This window comes from Narcine bancroftii, chromosome 2, assembly GCF_036971445.1.
Source record: "Narcine bancroftii isolate sNarBan1 chromosome 2, sNarBan1.hap1, whole genome shotgun sequence".
In the NCBI taxonomy this organism is placed as follows: Eukaryota; Metazoa; Chordata; class Chondrichthyes; order Torpediniformes; family Narcinidae; genus Narcine; species Narcine bancroftii.
Window position 1 is genome coordinate 134,925,601 of NC_091470.1, and position 22,338 is coordinate 134,947,938.

Consider the following 22,338-nt stretch of genomic DNA (forward strand, 5'->3'; position numbering starts at 1 on the left):
CCCATATCTGATTCCCCGCCTCTATTTGCCCGCCTCTGATTCCCCGCCTCTGTTTCCCCATATCTGATTCCCCGCCTCTGAATCCCCAACTCTGATTCCCTGCCTCTAATTTCCCAGCTCTGATTCCCCGCCTCTGATTCCCCGTGTCTGATTTCCTGCCTCTGATTCCCCGCCTCTGATTACCCATGTCTGATTCACCGCCTCTGATTCCCCACCTCTGATTCCCCATCTCTGATTCCGCACATCCGATTCCCTGCCTCTGATTCCCTGCCTCTGATTCACTGCCTTTGCTTCCCCAGCTCTGATTCCCCGCCTCTGATTCCCCGCGTCTTATCCCCTGCTTCTGATTCTGATTCCCTGCCTCTGATTCCCCATCTCTGATTCCGCACATCTGATTCCCTGCCTCTGATTCCCCACTTCTGATTCCCCATATCTGATTCCCCGCCTCTGTTTCCCCGCCTCTGATTCCCCGCCTCTGTTTCCCCATATCTAAGTCCCCGCCTCTGATTCCCCAACTCTGATTCCCCACCTCTGATTCCCCAGCTCTGATTCCCCGCCTCTGATCCCCGCATCTGATTCCCTGCATCTGATTCCCAGCCTCTGATTCCCTGCCTCTGATTCCCAACCTCTGATTCCCCACCTCTGATTCCCCATATCTGATTCCCCGCCTCTGTTTCCCCGTCTCTGATTCCCCGCCTCTGTTTCCCCATATCTGAATCCCCGCCACTATTTGCCCACCTCTGATTCCCCACCTCTGTTTCCCCATATCTGATTCCCCGCCACTGAATCCCCAACTCTGATTCCCTGCATCTAATTCCCCAGCTCTGATTCCCCGCCTCTGATTCCCCGTGTCTGATTTCCTGCCTCTGATTCCCCGCCTCTGATTACCCATGTCTGATTCACCGCCTCTGATTCCCCACCTCTGATTCCCCATCTCTGATTCCGCACATCCGATACCCTGCCTCTGAATCCCCGCCTCTGTTTCACCGCCTCTGATTCCCGGCCTCTGATTTCCCGCCTCTGATTCCCTGCCACTGATACCCCGCCCCTGATTCCCCACCTCTGAATCCCCATATCTGATTCCCCGCCTCTGTTTCCCCACCTCTGATTCCCCGCCTCTGATTCCCCATATCTCATTCCCCGCCTCTGAATCCCCATCTCTGATTCCCGGACTCTGATTCCCCACCTCTGATTCCCGGCCTCTTATTCCCGGCATCTGATTCCGGCCTCTGATTCCCGGCCTCTGATTCCCTGCTTCTGATTCTGATTCCCTGCCTTTGATTCCCCATCTCTGATTCCGCACATCTGATTCCCTGCCTCTGATTCCCAACCTCTGAATCCCCATATCTGATTCCCCACCTCTGTTTCCCCGCCTCTGATTCCACACATCTGTTTCCCAATATCTAAGTACCCGCCTCTGATTCCCCAACTCTGATTCCCCACCTCTGATTCCCCAGCTCTGATTCCCCGCCTCTGATTCCCCGCATCTGATTCCCTGCATCTGATTCCAAGCCTCTGATTCCCTGCCTCTGATTCCCAAACTCTGATTCCCCACCTCTGATTCCCCATATCTGATTCCCCGCCTCTGTTTCCCCGCCTCTGATTCCCCGCCTCTGTTTCCCCATATCTAATTCCCCACCTCTGATGCACCAACTCTGATTCCCCGCGTCTGATTCCCCAGCTCTGATTCCCCGCCTCTGATTCCCCGCATCCGAATCCCCATATCTGATTCCCCGCCTCTGTTTCCCCGCCTCTGATTCCCCGCCTCTGTTTCCCCATATCTGATTCCCCGCCTCTGATTCCCAACTATGATTCCCCGCCTCTGATTCCCCAGCTCTGATTCCCTGCCTCTGATTCCCCGCGTTCTATTCCCTGCCTCTGATTCCCCGCCTCTGATTCCCAACTATGATTCCCCGCCTCTGTTTCCCCATATCTGATTCCCCGCCACTGAATCCCCAACTCTGATTCCCTGCCTCTGATTCCCCAGCTCTGATTCCCCGCCTTTGATTCCCCCCGTCTGATTCCCAGCCTCTGAATCCCCGTGTCTGATATCCTGCCTCTGATTCCCCGCCTCTGATTCCCCATCTCAGATTCACCGCCTCTGATTCCCCACCTCTGATTCCCCATCTCTGATTCCGCACATCCGATTCCCTGCCTCTGATTCCCCGACTCTGATTCACCACCTCTGATTCCCCAGCTCTGATTCTCCGCCTCTGATTCCCCAACTCTGATTCCCCGCCTCTGATTCCCCGCCTCTGTTTCCCCATATCTAAGTCCCCGCCTCTGATTCCCCAACTCTGATTCCCCACCTCTGATTCCCCAGCTCTGATTACCCACCTCTGATTCCCCACCTCTGTTTCCCCATATCTAAGTCCCCGCCTCTGATTCCCCAACTTTGATTCCCCACCTCTGATTCCCCAGCTCTGATTCCCCGCCTCTGATTCCCCGCATCTGATTCCCTGCATCTGTATCCCAGCCTCTCATTCCCTGCCTCTGATTCCCAACCTCTGATTCCCCACCTCTGATTCCCCATATCTGATTCCCCGCCTCTCTTTCCCCGCCTCTGATTCCCCGCCTCTGTTTCCCCATATCTGATTCCCTGCCTCTATTTGCCCGCCTCTGATTCCCCGCCTCTGTTTCCCCATATCTGATTCCCCGCCTCTGAATCCCCAACTCTGATTCCCTGCCTCTAATTTCCCAGCTCTGATTCCCCGCCTCTGATTCCCCGTGTCTGATTTCCTGCCTCTGATTCCCCGCCTCTGATTACCCATGTCTGATTCACCGCCTCTGATTCCCCACCTCTGATTCCCCATCTCTGATTCCGCACCTCCGATTCCCTGCCTCTGATTCCCTGCCTCTGATTCACTGCCTTTGCTTCCCCAGCTCTGATTCCCCGCCTCTTATTCCCCGCGTCTTATCCCCTGCTTCTGATTCTGATTCCCTGCCTCTGATTCCCCATCTCTGATTCCGCACATCTGATTCCCTGCCTCTGATTCCCCACCTCTGATTCCCCATATCTGATTCCCCGCCTCTGTTTCCCCGCCTCTGATTCCCCGCCTCTGTTTCCCCATATCTAAGTCCCCGCCTCTGATTCCCCAACTCTGATTCCCCACCTCTGATTCCCCAGCTCTGATTCCCCGCCTCTGATCCCCGCATCTGATTCCCTGCATCTGATTCCCAGCCTCTGATTCCCTGCCTCTGATTCCCAACCTCTGATTCCCCACCTCTGATTCCCCATATCTGATTCCCCGCCTCTGTTTCCCCGTCTCTGATTCCCCGCCTCTGTTTCCCCATATCTGATTCCCCGCCTCTATTTGCCCACCTCTGATTCCCCACCTCTGTTTCCCCATATCTCATTCCCCGCCACTGAATCCCCAACTCTGATTCCCTGCATCTAATTCCCCAGCTCTGATTCCCCGCCTCTGATTCCCCGTGTCTGATTTCCTGCCTCTGATTCCCCGCCTCTGATTACCCATGTCTGATTCACCGCCTCTGATTCCCCACCTCTGATTCCCCATCTCTGATTCCGCACATCCGATTCCCTGCCTCTGAATCCCCGCCTCTGTTTCACCGCCTCAGATTCCCGGCCTCTGATTTCCAGCCTCTGATTCCCTGCCACTGATACCCCGCCCCTGATTCCCCACCTCTGAATCCCCATATCTGATTCCCCGCCTCTGTTTCCCCACCTCTGATTCCCCGCCTCTGATTCCCCATATCTCATTCCCCGCCTCTGAATCCCCATCTCTGATTCCCGGACTCTGATTCCCCACCTCTGATTCCCGGCCTCTTATTCCCGGCATCTGATTCCGGCCTCTGATTCCCGGCCTCTGATTCCCTGCTTCTGATTCTGATTCCCTGCCTTTGATTCCCCATCTCTGATTCCGCACATCTGATTCCCTGCCTCTGATTCCCAACCTCTGAATCCCCATATCTGATTCCCCACCTCTGTTTCCCCGCCTCTGATTCCACACCTCTGTTTCCCAATATCTAAGTCCCCGCCTCTGATTCCCCAACTCTGATTCCCCACCTCTGATTCCCCAGCTCTGATTCCCCGCCTCTGATTCCCCGCATCTGATTCCCTGCATCTGATTCCAAGCCTCTGATTCCCTGCCTCTGATTCCCAAACTCTGATTCCCCACCTCTGATTCCCCATATCTGATTCCCCGCCTCTGTTTCCCCGCCTCTGATTCCCCGCCTCTGTTTCCCCATATCTAATTCCCCACCTCTGATGCACCAACTCTGATTCCCCGCCTCTGATTCCCCAGCTCTGATTCCCCGCCTCTGATTCCCCGCATCCGATTCCCCATATCTGATTCCCCGCCTCTGATTCCCAACTATGATTCCCCGCCTCTGATTCCCCAGCTCTGATTCCCTGCCTCTGATTCCCCGCGTTCTATTCCCTGCCTCTGATTCCCCGCCTGTGATTCCCCATTGTCTGATTCACCACCTATGATTCCCCACCTCTGATTCCCCATATCTAATTCCCCGCCTCTGTTTGCCCGCCTCTGATTCCCCGCCTCCGTTTCCCCATATCTGATTCCCCGCCTCTGAATCCCCAACTCTGATTCCCTGCCTCTGATTCCCCAGCTCTGATTCCCCGCCTCTGAATCCCCGCCTCTGTTTCCCCGCCTCTGTTTCCCCGCCTCTGATTCACCACCTCTGATTCCCCAGATCTGATTCTCCGCCTCAGATTCCCCGCATCTGATTCCCTGCATCTGATTCCCAGCCTCTGATTCCCTGCCTCTGATTCCCAACCTCTGATTCCCCACCTCTGATTCCCCATATCTGATTCCCCGCCTCTGTTTCCCCGCCTCTGATTCCCCGCCTCTGTTTCCCCATATCTGAATCCCCGCCTATATTTGCCCGCCTCTGATTCCCCGCATCTGTTTCCCCATATCTGATTCCCCGCCTCTGAATCCCCAACTCTGATTCCCTGCCTCTAATTTCCCAGCCCTGATTCCCCGCCTCTGATTCCCCGTGTCTGATTTCCTGCCTCTGATTCCCCGCCTCTGATTACCCATGTCTGATTCACCGCCTCTGATTCCCCACCTCTGATTCCACATCTCTGATTCCGCACATCCGATTCCCTGCCTCTGATTCCCTGCCTCTGATTCACTGCCTCTGCTTCCCCAGCTCTGATTCCCCGCCTCTGATTCCCCGTGTCTTATCCCCTGCTTCTGATTCTGATTCCCTGCCTCTGATTCCCTATCTCTGATTCCGCACATCTGATTCCCTGCCTCTGACTCCCCACCTCTGATTCCCCATATCTGATTCCCCGCCTCTGTTTCCCCACCTCTGATTCCCCGCCTCTGTTTCCCCATATCTAAGTCCCCGCCTCTGATTCCCCAACTCTGATTCCCCACCTCTGATTCCCCAGCTCTGATTCCCCGCCTCTGATCCCCGCATCTGATTCCCTGCATCTGATTCCCAGCCACTGATTCCCTGCCTCTGATTCCCAACCTCTGATTCCCCACCTCTGATTCCCCATATCTGATTCCCCGCCTCTGATTCCCCGTCTCTGATTCCCCGCCTCTGTTTCCCCATATCTGATTCCCCGCCTCTATTTGCCCACCTCTGATTCCCCACCTCTGTTTCCCCATATCTGATTCCCCGCCTCTGAATCCCCAAATCTGATTCCCTGCATCTAATTCCCCAGCTCTGATTCCCCGCCTCTGATTCCCCATGTCTGATTTCCTGCCTCTTATTCCCCGCCTCTGATTCCCCATCTCTGATTCCCCGCCTCTGATTAACTGCCTCTGATTCCCGGCCTCTGATTTCCCGCATCTGATTCCCTGCCACTGATACCCCGCCCCTGATTCCCCACCTCTGATTCCCCATATCTGATTCCCCGCCTCTGTTTCCCCGCCTCTGTTTCCCCGCCTCTGATTCACCACCTCTGATTCCCCAGATCTGATTCTCCGCCTCAGATTCCCCGCATCTGATTCCCTGCATCTGATTCCCAGCCTCTGATTCCCTGCCTCTGATTCCCAACCTCTGATTCCCCACCTCTGATTCCCCATATCTGATTCCCCGCCTCTGTTTCCCCGCCTCTGATTCCCCGCCTCTGTTTCCCCATATCTGAATCCCCGCCTATATTTGCCCGCCTCTGATTCCCCGCCTCTGTTTCCCCATATCTGATTCCCCGCCTCTGAATCCCCAACTCTGATTCCCTGCCTCTAATTTCCCAGCCCTGATTCCCCGCCTCTGATTCCCCGTGTCTGATTTCCTGCCTCTGATTCCCCGCCTCTGATTATCCATGTCTGATTCACCGCCTCTGATTCCCCACCTCTGATTCCACAACTCTGATTCCGCACATCCGATTCCCTGCCTCTGATTCCCTGCCTCTGATTCACTGCCTCTGCTTCCCCAGCTCTGATTCCCCGCCTCTGATCCCCGTGTCTTATCCCCTGCTTCTGATTCTGATTCCCTGCCTCTGATTCCCCATCTCTGATTCCGCACATCTGATTCCCTGCCTCTGACTCCCCACCTCTGATTCCCCATATCTGATTCCCCGCCTCTGTTTCCCCACCTCTGATTCCCCGCCTCTGTTTCCCCATATCTAAGTCCCCGCCTCTGATTCCCCAACTCTGATTCCCCACCTCTGATTCCCCAGCTCTGATTCCCCGCCTCTGATCCCCGCATCTGATTCCCTGCATCTGATTCCCAGCCTCTGATTCCCTGCCTCTGATTCCCAACCTCTGATTCCCCACCTCTGATTCCCCATATCTGATTCCCCGCCTCTGATTCCCCGTCTCTGATTCCCCGCCTCTGTTTCCCCATATCTGATTCCCCGCCTCTATTTGCCCACCTCTGATTCCCCACCTCTGTTTCCCCATATCTGATTCCCCGCCTCTGAATCCCCAAATCTGATTCCCTGCATCTAATTCCCCAGCTCTGATTCCCCGCCTCTGATTCCCCATGTCTGATTTCCTGCCTCTTATTCCCCGCCTCTGATTCCCCATCTCTGATTCCCCGCCTCTGATTAACTGCCTCTGATTCCCGGCCTCTGATTTCCCGCATCTGATTCCCTGCCACTGATACCCCGCCCCTGATTCCCCACCTCTGATTCCCCATATCTGATTCCCCGCCTCTGTTTCCCCGCCTCTGATTCCCCGCCTCTGATTCCCCGCGTCTTATTCCCTGCTTCTGATTCTGATTCCCTGCCTCTGATTCCCCATCTCTGATTCCGCACATCTGATTCCCTGCCTCTGATTCCCCACCTCTGATTCCCCATATCTGATTCCCCGCCTCTGTTTCCCTGCCTCTGATTCCCCGCCTCTGTTTCCCATATCTAAGTCCCCGCCTCTGATTCCCCAACTTTGATTCCCCACCTCTGATTCCCCAGCTCTGATTACCCACCTCTGATTCCCCATATCTGATTCCCCGCCTCTGTTTCCCCGCCTCTGATTCCCCGCCACTGTTTCCCCATATCTGATTCCCCGCCTCTGAATCCCCAACTCTGATTCCCTGCATCTAATTCCCCAGCTCTGATTCCCCGCCTCTGATTCCCCGTGTCTGATTTCCTGCCTATGATTCCCCGCTTCTGATTACCCATGTCTGATTCACCGCCTCTGATTCCCCACCTCTGATTCCCCATCTCTGATTCCGCACATCTGATTCACAGCCTCTGATTCCCCATCTCTGATTCCCCACCTCTGATTCCCCAACTTTGATTCCCCACCTCTGATTCCCCAGCTCTGATTCCCCGCCTCTGATTCCCCGCATCTGATTCCCTGCATCTGATTCCCAGCCTCTGATTCCCTGCCTCAGATTCCCAAACTCTGATTCCCCACCTCTGATTCCCCATATCTGATTCCCCGCCTCTGTTTCCCCGCCTCTGATTCCCCGCCTCTGTTTCCCCATATCTGATTCCCCGCCTCTATTTGCCAGCCTCTGATTCCCCGCCTCTGTTTCCCCATATCTGATTACCCTCCTCTGAATCCACAACTCTGATTCCCTGCCTCTAATTTCCCAGCTCTGATTCCCCGCCTCTGATTCCCCGTGTCTGATTTCCTGCCTCTGATTCCCCGCCTCTGATTACCCATGTCTGATTCACCGCCTCTGTTTCCCCACCTCTGATTCCCCATCTCTGATTCCGCACATCCGATTCACTGCCTTTGATTCCCCAGCTCTGATTCCCCGCCTCTGATTCCCCGCGTCTTATTCCCTGCTTCTGATTCTGATTCCCTGCCTCTGATTCCCCATCTCTGATTCTGCACATCTGATTCCCTGCCTCTGATTCCCCACCTCTGATTCCCCATATCTGATTCCCCGCCTCTGTTTCCCCGCCTCTGATTCCCCGCCTCTGTTTCCCCATAGCTAAGTCCCCGCCACTGATTCCCCAACTCTGATTCCCCACCTCTGATTCCCCAGCTCTGATTCCCCGCCTCTGATTCCCCGCATCTGATTCCCTGCATCTGATTCCCAGCCTCTGATTCCCTGCCTCTGATTCCCAACCTCTGATTCCCCACCTCTGATTCCCCATATCTGATTCCCCGCCTCTGTTTCCCCGCCTCTGATTCCCCGCCTCTGTTTCCCCATATCTGATTCCCCGCCTCTATTTCCCCGCCTCTGATTCCCCGCCTCTGATTCCCCATATCTGATTCCCCGCCTCTGATTCCCCGCGTCTGATTACCGGCCTCTGATTCCCCGCTCTGATTCCCCATCTCTGATTCACAACCTCTGATTCCCCACCTCTGATTCCCCATATCTGATTTGCTGCCTCTGTTTCCACGCCTCTGATTCCCCACCTCTGATTCCCCGCCTGTGATTCGCCAGCTATGATTCCCCGCCTCTGATTCCCCGCGTCTGATTCCCTGCCTCTGATTCCCCGCCTCTGATTCCACATCTCTGATTCACCACCTCTGATTCCCCGCGTCTGATACCCCGCCTCTGATTCCCCATCTCTGATTCCCCATCTCTGATTCCCCAATTCTGATTCCCCGCCTCTGATTCCCCAGCTCTGTTTCTTCGCCTCTGATTCCCTGCCTCTGATTCCCCATCTCTGATTCACCGTCTTTGATTCGCCACATCTGATTCCCCATATCTGATTCCCCGCCTCTGTTTCCCCGCCCCTGATTCCCCGCCTCTGTTTCCCCATATCTGATACCCCGCCTCTGATTCCCAACTATGATTCCCCGCCTCTGATTCCCCAGCTCTGATTCCCTGCCTCTGATTCCCCGCGTTCTATTCCCTGCCACTGATTCCCCGCCTGTGATTCCCCATCTCTGATTCACCACCTCTGATTCCCCACCACTGATTCCCCATATCTAATTCCCCGCCTCTGTTTGCCCGCCTCTGATTCCCCGCCTCTGTTTCCCCATATCTGATTCCCCGCCTCTGATTCACCGCCTCTGATTCCCGGCCTCTGATTTCCCGCATCTCATTCCCTGCCACTGATACCCCGCCCCTGATTCCCCACCTCTGATTCCCCATTTCTGATTCCCCGCCTCTGTTTCCCCGCCTCTGATTCCCCGCCTCTGATTCCCCATATCTCATTCCCCGCCTCTGAATCCCCATCTCTGATTCCCGGACTCTGATTCCCCACCTATGATTCCCGGCCTCTTATTCCCGGCATCTGATTCCGGCCTCTGATTCCCGGCCTCTTATTCCCTGCTTCTGATTCTGATTCCCTGCCTTTGATTCCCCATCTCTGATTCCGCACATCTGATTCCCTGCCTCTGATTCCCCACCTCTGATTCCCCATATCTGATTCCCCGCCTCTGTTTCCCCGCCTCTGATTCCCCGCCTCTGTTTCCCAATATCTAAGTCCCCGCCTCTGATTCCCCAACTCTGATTCCCCACATCTGATTCCCCAGCTCTGATTCCCCGCCTCTGATTCCCCGCATCTGATTCCCTGCATCTGATTCCAAGCCTCTGATTCCCTGCCTCTGATTCCCAAACTCTGATTCCCCACCTCTGATTCCTCATATCTGATTCCCCGCCTCTGTTTCCCCGCCTCTGATTCCCCGCCTCTGTTTCACCATATCTGATTCCCGGCCTCTGATTCCCCGCCTCTGATTCCCCGCCTCTGATTCCTTGCCTCAGATTCCCCATCTCCGATTCCGCACATCTGATTCACTGCCTCTGATTCCCCGCCTCTGATTCCCCGCCTCTGATTCCCTGCCTCTGATTCCCAACCTCTGATTCCCCAACTCTGATTCCCCATGTTTGATTCCCCGCCTCTGTTTCCCCGCCTCTGATTCCCCGCCTCTGATTCCCCAACTCTAATTCCCGGCCTCTGATTCCCCGCCCCTGTTTCCCCATATCTGATTCCCCGCCTCTGATTCGCCAACTCTGATTCCCCGCCTCTGATTCCCCAGCTCTGATTCCCCGCCTCTGATTCCCCGTGTTTGATTCCCTGCCTCTGATTCCCCGCCTCTGATTCCCCATCTCTGATTCACCGCATTTCATTCGCCACCTCTGATTCCCCATATCTGATTCCTCGCCTCTGTTTCCCCGCCTCTGATTACCCGCCTCTGATTCTCCATATCTCATTCCGCGCCTCTGAATCCCCATCTCTGATTCCCGGACTCTGATTCCCCACCTCTGATTCCCGGCCTCTTATTCCCAGCATCTGATTCCAGGCCTCTGATTCCCGGCCTCTGATTCCCCGCTTCTGATTCTGATTCCCTGCCTCTGATTCCCCATCTCTGATTCCGCACATCTGATTCCCTGCCTCTGATTCCCCACCTCTGATTCCCCATATCTGATTCCCCACCTCTGTTTCCCCGCCTCTGATTCCCCGCCTCTGTTTCCCCATATCTAATTCCCCACCTCTGATGCACCAACTCTGATTCCCCACCTCTGATTCCCCAGCTCTGATTCCCCGCCTCTGATTCCCCGCATCCGATTCCCCATATCTGATTCCCCGCCTCTGTTTCCCCATATCTGATTCCCCGACTCTGATTCCCAACTATGATTCCCCGCCTCTGATACCCCAGCTCTGATTCCCTGCCTGATTCTCCGCGTTCTATTCCCTGCCTCTGATTCCCCACCTCTGATTCCCCATATCTAATTCCCCGCCTCTGTTTGCCCGCCTCTGATTCCCCGCCTCTGTTTCCCCATATCTGATTCCCCGCCTCTGAATCCCCAACTCTGATTCCCTGCCTCTGATTCCCCAGCTCTGATTCCCCGCCTTTGATTCCCCCCGTCTGATTCCCAGCCTCTGAATCCCCGTGTCTGATATCCTGCCTCTGATTCCCCGCCTCTGATTCCTCATCTCAGATTCACCGCCTCTGATTCCCCACCTCTGATTCCCCATCTCTGATTCCGCACATCCGATTCCCTGCCTCTGATTCCCCGACTCTGATTCCCCACCTCTGATTCCCCAGCTCTGATTCCCCGCCTCTGATTCCCCAACTCTGATTCCCCGCCTCTGATAACCCAGCTCTGATTCCCCGCCTCTGATTCCCCGTGTTTGATTCCCTGCCTCTGATTCCCCGCCTCTGATTCCCCATCTCTGATTCACCGCCTTTGATTCGCCACCTCTGATTCCCCATATCTGATTCCTCGCCTCTGTTTCCCAGCCTCTGATTCCCCGCCTCTGATTCCCCATATCTCATTCCCCGCCTCTGATTCCCCATCTCTGATTCCCGGACTCTGATTCCCCACCTCTGATTCCCGGCCTCTTATACCCGGCATCAGATTCTGGCCTCTGATTCCCGGCCTCTGATTCCCTGCTTCTGATTCTGATTCCCTGCCTCTGATTCCCCATTTCTTATTCCGCACATCTAATTCCCTGCCTCTGATTCCCCACCTCTGATTCCCCATATCTGTTTCCCCGCCTCTGTTTCCCCGCCTCTGATTCCCCGCCTCTGTTTCCCCATATCTAAGACCCCGCCTCTGATTCCCCAACTCTGATTCCCCACCTCTGATTCCCCAGCTCTGATTACCCACCTCTGATTCCCCATATCTGATTCCCCGCCTCTGTTTCCCCGCCTCTGATTCCCCGCCACTGTTTCCCCATATCTGATTCCCCGCCTCTGAATCCCCAACTCTGACTCCCTGCATCTAATTCCCCAGCTCTGATTCCCCGCCTCTGATTCCCCGTGTCTGATTTCCTGCCTCTGATTCCCCGCCTCTGATTACCCATGTCTGATTCACCGCCTCTGATTCCCCACCTCTGATAACCCATCTCTGATTCCGCACATCCGATTCCCAGCCTCTGATTCCCCATCTCTGATTCCCCGCCTCTGATTCCCCAACTTTGATTCCCCACCTCCGATTCCCCAGCTCTGATTCCCCGCCTCTGATTACCCGTGTTTGATTCCCTGCCTCTGATTCCCCGCCTCTGATTATCCATCTCTGATTCACCGCCTTTGATTCGCCACCTCTGATTCCCCATATCTGATTCCTCGCCTCTGTTTACCCGCCTCTGATTCCCCGCCTCTGATTCCCCATATCTCATTCCGCGCCTCTGATTCCCCATCTCTGATTCCCGGACTCTGATTCCCCACCTCCGATTCCCGGCCTCTGATTCCCTGCTTCTGATTCTGATTCCCTGCCTCTGATTCCCCATCTCTGATTCCGCACATCTAATTCCCTGCCTCTGATTCCCCACCTCTGATTCCCCATATATGATTCCCTGCCTCTGTTTCCCCATATCTAAGTCCCCGCCTCTGATTCCCCAACTTTGATTCCCCACCTCTGATTCCCCAGCTCTGATTCCCCGCCTCTGATTCCCCGCATCTGATTCCCTGCATCTGATTCCCAGCCTCTGATTCCCTGCCTCTGATTCTCAACCTCTGATTCCCCACCTCTGATTCCCCGCCTCTGATTCCCTGCCTCTGATTCCCCATTTCTGATTCACCGCCTTTGATTCGCCACCTCTGATTCCCCATATCTGATTCCTCGCCACTGTTTCACCGCCTCTGATTCCCCGCCTCTGATTCCCCATATCTCATTCCCCGCCTCTGATTCGCCAGCTATGATTCCCCGCCTCTGATTCCCCGCGTCTGATTCCCTGCCTCTGATTCCCCGCCTCTGATTCCACATCTCTGATTCACCACCTCTGATTCCCCGCGTTTGATTCCCCGCCTCTGATTCCCCATCTCTGATTCCCCATCTCTGATTCCCCAATTCTGATTCCCCGCCTCTGATTCCCCATATCTCATTCCCCGCCTCTGATTCCCCATCTCTGATTCCCGGACTCTGATTCCCCACCTCTGATTCCCGACCTTTTATTCCCGGCATCTGATTCCGGCCTCTGATTCCCGGCCTCTGATTCCCTGCTTCTGATTCTGATTCCCTGCCTCTGATTCCCCATTTCTGATTCCACACATCTAATTCCCTGCCTCTGATTCCCCAACTCTGATTCCCCATATCTGAATCCCCGCCTCTGTTTCCCCGTCTCTGATTCCCCGCCTCTGTTTCCCCATATCTAAGTCCCCGCCTCTGATTCCCCAACTTTGATTCCCCACCTCTGATTCCCCAGCTCTGATTCCCCGCTTCTGATTCCCCGCATCTGATTCCCTGCATCTGATTCCCAGCCTCTGATTCCCTGCATCTGATTCCCAACCTCTGATTCCCCACCTCTGATTCCCCATATCTGATTCCCCGCCTCTGTTTCCCCGCCTCTGATTCCCCGCCTCTGTTTCCCCATATCTGATTCCCCGCCTCTGAATCCCCAACTCTGATTCCCTGCCTCTAATTTCTCAGCCCTGATTCCCCGCCTCTGATTCCCCGTGTCTGATTTCCTGCCTCTGATTCCCCGCCTCTGATTACCCATGTCTGATTCACCGCCTCTGATTCCCCACCTCTGATTCCACATCTCTTATTCCGCACATCCGATTCCCTGCCTCTGATTCCCTGCCTCTGATTCACTGCCTCTGCTTCCCCAGCTCTGATTCCCCGCCTCTGATTCCCCGTGTCTTATCCCCTGCTTCTGATTCTGATTCCCTGCCTCTGATTCCCCATCTCTGATTCCCCATATCTGATTCCCCGCCTCTGTTTCCCCGCCTCTGATTCCCCGCCTCTGTTTCCCCATATCTAAGACCCTGCCTCTGATTCCCCGCCTCTGTTTCCCCATATCTAAGTCCCTGCCTCTGATTCCCCGCCTCTGATTACCCATGTCTGATTCACCGCCTCTGATTCCCCACCTCTGATTCCACATCTCTTATTCCGCACATCCGATTCCCTGCCTCTGATTCCCTGCCTCTGATTCACTGCCTCTGCTTCCCCAGCTCTGATTCCCCGCCTCTGATTCCCCGTGTCTTATCCCCTGCTTCTGATTCTGATTCCCTGCCTCTGATTCCCCATCTCTGATTCCCCAGCTCTGATTCCCCGCCTCTGATTCCCCGTGTTTGATTCCCTGCCTCTGATTCCCCGCCTCTGATTCCCCATCTCTGATTCACCGCATTTCATTCGCCACCTCTGATTCCCCATATCTGATTCCTCGCCTCTGTTTCCCCGCCTCTGATTACCCGCCTCTGATTCTCCATATCTCATTCCGCGCCTCTGAATCCCCATCTCTGATTCCCGGACTCTGATTCCCCACCTCTGATTCCCGGCCTCTTATTCCCAGCATCTGATTCCAGGCCTCTGATTCCCGGCCTCTGATTCCCCGCTTCTGATTCTGATTCCCTGCCTCTGATTCCCCATCTCTGATTCCGCACATCTGATTCCCTGCCTCTGATTCCCCACCTCTGATTCCCCATATCTGATTCCCCACCTCTGTTTCCCCGCCTCTGATTCCCCGCCTCTGTTTCCCCATATCTAATTCCCCACCTCTGATGCACCAACTCTGATTCCCCGCCTCTGATTCCCCAGCTCTGATTCCCCGCCTCTGATTCCCCGCATCCGATTCCCCATATCTGATTCCCCGCCTCTGTTTCCCCATATCTGATTCCCCGACTCTGATTCCCAACTATGATTCCCCGCCTCTGATACCCCTGCTCTGATTCCCTGCCTGATTCTCCGCGTTCTATTCCCTGCCTCTGATTCCCCACCTCTGATTCCCCATATCTAATTCCCCGCCTCTGTTTGCCCGCCTCTGATTCCCCGCCTCTGTTTCCCCATATCTGATTCCCCGCCTCTGAATCCCCAACTCTGATTCCCTGCCTCTGATTCCCCAGCTCTGATTCCCCGCCTTTGATTCCCCCCGTCTGATTCCCAGCCTCTGAATCCCCGTGTCTGATATCCTGCCTCTGATTCCCCACCTCTGATTCCTCATCTCAGATTCACCGCCTCTGATTCCCCACCTCTGATTCCCCATCTCTGATTCCGCACATCCGATTCCCTGCCTCTGATTCCCCGACTCTGATTCCCCACCTCTGATTCCCCAGCTCTGATTCCCCGCCTCTGATTCCCCAACTCTGATTCCCCGCCTCTGATAACCCAGCTCTGATTCCCCGCCTCTGATTCCCCGTGTTTGATTCCCTGCCTCTGATTCCCCGCCTCTGATTCCCCATCTCTGATTCACCGCCTTTGATTCGCCACCTCTGATTCCCCATATCTGATTCCTCGCCTCTGTTTCCCAGCCTCTGATTCCCCGCCTCTGATTCCCCATATCTCATTCCCCGCCTCTGATTCCCCATCTCTGATTCCCGGACTCTGATTCCCCACCTCTGATTCCCGGCCTCTTATTTCCGGCATCAGATTCCGGCCTCTGATTCCCGGCCTCTGATTCCCTGCTTCTGATTCTGATTCCCTGCCTCTGATTCCCCATTTCTGATTCCGCACATCTAATTCCCTGCCTCTGATTCCCCACCTCTGATTCCCCATATCTGATTCCCCGCCTCTGTTTCCCCGCCTCTGATTCCCCGCCTCTGTTTCCCCATATCTAAGACCCCGCCTCTGATTCCCCAACTCTGATTCCCCACCTCTGATTCCCCAGCTCTGATTACCCACCTCTGATTCCCCATATCTGATTCCCCGCCTCTGTTTCCCCGCCTCTGATTCCCCGCCACTGTTTCCCCATATCTGATTCCCCGCCTCTGAATCCCCAACTCTGACTCCCTGCATCTAATTCCCCAGCTCTGATTCCCCGCCTCTGATTCCCCGTGTCTGATTTCCTGCCTCTGATTCCCCGCCTCTGATTACCCATGTCTGATTCACCGCCTCTGATTCCCCACCTCTGATAACCCATCTCTGATTCCGCACATCCGATTCCCAGCCTCTGATTCCCCATCTCTGATTCCCCGCCTCTGATTCCCCAACTTTGATTCCCCACCTCCGATTCCCCAGCTCTGATTCCCCGCCTCTGATTACCCGTGTTTGATTCCCTGCCTCTGATTCCCCGCCTCTGATTATCCATCTCTGATTCACCGCCTTTGATTCGCCACCTCTGATTCCCCATATCTGATTCCTCGCCTCTGTTTACCCGCCTCTGATTCCCCGCCTCTGATTCCCCATATCTCATTCCGCGCCTCTGATTCCCCATCTCTGATTCCCGGACTCTGATTCCCCACCTCCGATTCCCGGCCTCTGATTCCCTGCTTCTGATTCTGATTCCCTGCCTCTGATTCCCCATCTCTGATTCCGCACATCTAATTCCCTGCCTCTGATTCCCCACCTCTGATTCCCCATATATGATTCCCCGCCTCTGTTTCCCCATATCTAAGTCCCCGCCTCTGATTCCGCAACTTTGATTCCCCACCTCTGATTCCCCAGCTCTGATTCCCCGCCTCTGATTCCCCGCATCTGATTCCCTGCATCTGATTCCCAGCCTCTGATTCCCTGCCTCTGATTCTCAACCTCTGATTCCCCACCTCTGATTCCCCGCCTCTGATTCCCTGCCTCTGATTCCCCATCTCTGATTCACCGCCTTTGATTCGCCACCTCTGATTCCCCATATCTGATTCCTCGCCACTGTTTCACCGCCTCTGATTCCCCGCCTCTGATTCCCCATATCTCATTCCCCGCCTCTGATTCGCCAGCTATGATTCCCCGCCTCTGATTCCCCGCGTCTGATTCCCTGCCTCTGATTCCCCGCCTCTGATTCCACATCTCTGATTCACCACCTCTGATTCCCCGCGTTTGATTCCCCGCCTCTGATTCCCCATCTCTGATTCCCCATCTCTGATTCCCCAATTCTGATTCCCCGCCTCTGATTCCCCATATCTCATTCCCCGCCTCTGATTCCCCATCTCTGATTCCCGGACTCTGATTCCCCACCTCTGATTCCCGACCTTTTATTCCCGGCATCTGATTCCGGACTCTGATTCCCGGCCTCTGATTCCCTGCTTCTGATTATGATTCCCTGCCTCTGATTCCCCATTTCTGATTCCACACATCTAATTCCCTGCCTCTGATTCCCCAACTCTGATTCCCCATATCTGAATCCCCGCCTCTGTTTCCCCGTCTCTGATTCCCCGCCTCTGTTTCCCCATATCTAAGTCCCCGCCTCTGATTCCCCAACTTTGATTCCCCACCTCTGATTCCCCAGCTCTGATTCCCCGCTTCTGATTCCCCGCATCTGATTCCCTGCATCTGATTCCCAGCCTCTGATTCCCTGCATCTGATTCCCAACCTCTGATTCCCCACCTCTGATTCCCCATATCTGATTCCCCGCCTCTGTTTCCCCGCCTCTGATTCCCCGCCTCTGTTTCCCCATATCTGATTCCCCGCCTCTGAATCCCCAACTCTGATTCCCTGCCTCTAATTTCCCAGCCCTGATTCCCCGCCTCTGATTCCCCGTGTCTGATTTCCTGCCTCTGATTCCCCGCCTCTGATTACCCATGTCTGATTCACCGCCTCTGATTCCCCACCTCTGATTCCACATCTCTTATTCCGCACATCCGATTCCCTGCCTCTGATTCCCTGCCTCTGATTCACTGCCTCTGCTTCCCCAGCTCTGATTCCCCGCCTCTGATTCCCCGTGTCTTATCCCCTGCTTCTGATTCTGATTCCCTGCCTCTGATTCCCCATCTCTGATTCCCCATATCTGATTCCCCGCCTCTGTTTCCCCGCCTCTGATTCCCCGCCTCTGTTTCCCCATATCTAAGTCCCTGCCTCTGATTCCCTGCCTCTGATTCACTGCCTCTGCTTCCCCAGCTCTGATTCCCCGCCTCTGATTCCCCGCGTCTTATTCCCTGCTTCTGATTCTGATTCCCTGCCTCTGATTCCCCATCTCTGATTCTGCACATCTGATTCCCTGCCTCTGATTACCCACCTCTGATTCCCCATATCTGATTCCCCGCCTCTGAATCCCCATCTCTGATTCCCGGACTCTGATTCCCCACCTCTGATTCCCGGCCTCTTATTACCAGCATCTGATTCCAGGCCTCTGATACCCGGCCTCTGATTCCCCGCTTCTGATTCTGATTCCCTGCCTCTGATTCTCCATCTCTGATTCCGCACATCTGATTCCCTGCCTCTGATTCCCCACCTCTGATTCCCCATATCTGATTCCCCGCCTCTGTTTCCCCGCCTCTGATTCCCCGCCTCTGTTTCCCCATATCGAATTCCCCACCTCTGATGCACCAACTCTGATTCCCCGCCTCTGATTCCCCAGCTCTGATTCCCCGCCTCTGATTCCCCGCATCCGATTCCCCATATCTGATTCCCCGCCTCTGTTTCCCCGCCTCTGATTCCCCGCCTCTGTTTCCCCATATCTGATTCCCCGCCTCTGATTCCCAACTATGATTCCCCGCCTCTGATTCCCCAGCTCTGATTCCCTGCCTCTGATTCCCCGCGTTCTATTCCCTGCCTCTGATTCCCCAGCTCTGATTCCCTGCCTCTGATTCCCCAGCTCTGATTCCCCGCCTTTTATTCCCCCCGTCTGATTCCCAGCCTCTGAATCCCCGTGTCTGATATCCTGCCTCTGATTCCCCGCCTCTGATTCCCCATCTCAGATTCACCGCCTCTGATTCCCCACCTCTGATTCCCCATCTCTGATTCCGCACATCCGATTCCCTGCCTCTGATTCCCCGACTCTGATTCACCACCTCTGATTCCCCAGCTCTGATTCCCCGCCTCTGATTCCCCAACTCTGATTCCCCGCCTCTGATTCCCCGCCTCTGTTTCCCCATATCTAAGTCCCCGCCTCTGATTCCCCAACTCTGATTCCCCACCTCTGATTCCCCAGCTCTGATTACCCACCTCTGATTCCCCATCTCTGATTCCGCACATCTGATTCCCTGCCTCTGATTCCCCACCTCTGTTTCCCCATATCTAAGTCCCCGCTTCTGATTCCCCAACTTTGATTCCCCACCTCTGATTCCCCGCATCTGATTCCCTGCATCTGATTCCCAGCCTCTCATTCCCTGCCTCTGATTCCCAACCTCTGATTCCCCACCTCTGATTCCCCACCTCTCTTTCCCCGCCTCTGATTCCCCGCCTCTGTTTCCCCATATCTGATTCCCCGCCTCTATTTGCCCGCCTCTCATTCCCCGCCTCTGTTTCCCCATATCTGATTCCCCGCCTCTGAATCCCCAACTCTGATTCCCTGCCTCTAATTTCCCAGCTCTGATTCCCCGCCTCTGATTCCCCGTGTCTGATTTCCTGCCTCTGATTCCCCGCCTCTGATTACCCATGTCTGATTCACCGCCTCTGATTCCCCACCTCTGATTCCCCATCTCTGATTCCGCACATCCGATTCCCTGCCTCTGATTCCCTGCCTCTGATTCACTGCCTCTGCTTCCCCAGCTCTGATTCCCCGCCTCTGATTCCCCGCGTCTTATCCCCTGCTTCTGATTCTGATTCCCTGCCTCTGATTCCCCATCTCTGATTCCGCACATCTGATTCCCTGCCTCTGATTCCCCACCTCTGATTCCCCATATCTGATTCCCCGCCTCTGTTTCCCCGCCTCTGATTCCCCGTCTCTGTTTCCCCATATCTAAGTCCCCGCCTCTGATTCCCCAACTCTGATTCCCCACCTCTGATTCCCCAGCTCTGATTCCCCGCCTCTGATCCCCGCATCTGATTCCCTGCATCTGATTCCCAGCCTCTGATTCCCTGCCTCTGATTCCCAACCTCTGATTCCCCACCTCTGATTCACCATATCTGATTCCCCGCCTCTGTTTCCCAGTCTCTGATTCCCCGCCTCTGTTTCCCCATATCTGATTCCCCGCCTCTATTTGCCCACCTCTGATTCCCCACCTCTGTTTCCCCATATCTGATTCCCCGCCACTGAATCCCCAACTCTGATTCCCTGCATCTAATTCCCCAGCTCTGATTCCCCGCCTCTGATTCCCCGTGTCTGATTTCCTGCCTCTGATTCCCCGCCTCTGATTACCCATGTCTGATTCACCGCCTCTGATTCCCCACCTCTGATTCCCTATCTCTGATTCCGCACATCCGATTCCCTGCCTCTGAATCCCCGCCTCTGATTCCCCATATCTGAATCCGCTCCTCTGTTTCCCCGCCTCTGATTCCCCGCCTCTGTTTCCCCATATCTAAGTCCCCGCCTCTGATACCCCAACTTTGATTCCCCACCTCTGATTCCCTAGCTCTGATTCCCCGCCTCTGATTCCCCGCATCTGATTCCCTGCATCTGATTCCCAGCCTCTGATTCCCTGCCTCTGATTCCCAACCTCTGATTCCCCACCTCTGATTCCCCATATCTGATTCCCCGCCTCTGTTTCCCCGCCTCTGATTCCCCACCTCTGTTTCCCCATATCTGATTCCCCGCCTCTATTTGCCCGCCTCTGATTCCCCGCCTCTGTTTCCCCATAACTGATTCCCCGCCTCTGAATCCCCAACTCTGATTCCCTGCCTCTAATTTCCCAGTTCTGATTCCCCGCCTCTGATTCCCCGTGTCTGATTTCCTGCCTCTGATACACCGCCTCTGATTACCCATGTCTGATTCACCGCCTCTGATTCCCCACCTCTGATTCCCCATCTCTTATTCCGCACATCCGATTCCCTGCCTCTGATTCCCCGCCTCTGATTCCCCATCTCTGATTCACCGCATTTCATTCGCCACCTCTGATTCCCCATATCTGATTCCTCGCCTCTGTTTCCCCGCCTCTGATTACCCGCCTCTGATTCTCCATATCTCATTCCGCGCCTCTGAATCCCCATCTCTGATTCCCGGACTCTGATTCCCCACCTCTGATTCCCGGCCTCTTATTCCCAGCATCTGATTCCAGGCCTCTGATTCCCGGCCTCTGATTCCCCGCTTCTGATTCTGATTCCCTGCCTCTGATTCCCCATCTCTGATTCCGCACATCTGATTCCCTGCCTCTGATTCCCCACCTCTGATTCCCCATATCTGATTCCCCACCTCTGTTTCCCCGACTCTGATTCCCCGCCTCTGTTTCCCCATATCTAATTCCCCACCTCTGATGCACCAACTCTGATTCCCCGCCTCTGATTCCCCAGCTCTGATTCCCCGCCTCTGATTCCCCGCATCCGATTCCCCATATCTGATTCCCCGCCTCTGTTTCCCCATATCTGATTCCCCGACTCTGATTCCCAACTATGATTCCCCGCCTCTGATACCCCTGCTCTGATTCCCTGCCTGATTCTCCGCGTTCTATTCCCTGCCTCTGATTCCCCACCTCTGATTCCCCATATCTAATTCCCCGCCTCTGTTTGCCCGCCTCTGATTCCCCGCCTCTGTTTCCCCATATCTGATTCCCCGCCTCTGAATCCCCAACTCTGATTCCCTGCCTCTGATTCCCCAGCTCTGATTCCCCGCCTTTGATTCCCCCCGTCTGATTCCCAGCCTCTGAATCCCCGTGTCTGATATCCTGCCTCTGATTCCCCGCCTCTGATTCCTCATCTCAGATTCACCGCCTCTGATTCCCCACCTCTGATTCCCCATCTCTGATTCCGCACATCCGATTCCCTGCCTCTGATTCCCCGACTCTGATTCCCCACCTCTGATTCCCCAGCTCTGATTCCCCGCCTCTGATTCCCCAACTCTGATTCCCCGCCTCTGATAACCCAGCTCTGATTCCCCGCCTCTGATTCCCCGTGTTTTATTCCCTGCCTCTGATTCCCCGCCTCTGATTCCCCATCTCTCATTCACCGCCTTTGATTCGCCACCTCTGATTCCCCATATCTGATTCCTCGCCTCTGTTTCCCAGCCTCTGATTCCCCGCCTCTGATTCCCCATATCTCATTCCCCGCCTCTGATTCCCCATCTCTGATTCCCGGACTCTGATTCCCCACCTCTGATTCCCGGCCTCTTATTCCCGGCATCAGATTCCGGCCTCTGATTCCCGGCCTCTGATTCCCTGCTTCTGATTCTGATTCCCTGCCTCTGATTCCCCATTTCTGATTCCGCACATCTAATTCCCTGCCTCTGATTCCCCACCTCTGATTCCCCATATCTGATTCCCCGCCTCTGTTTCCCCGCCTCTGATTCCCCGCCTCTGTTTCCCCATATCTAAGACCCCGCCTCTGATTCCCCATCTCTGATTCCCCACCTCTGATTCCCCAGCTCTGATT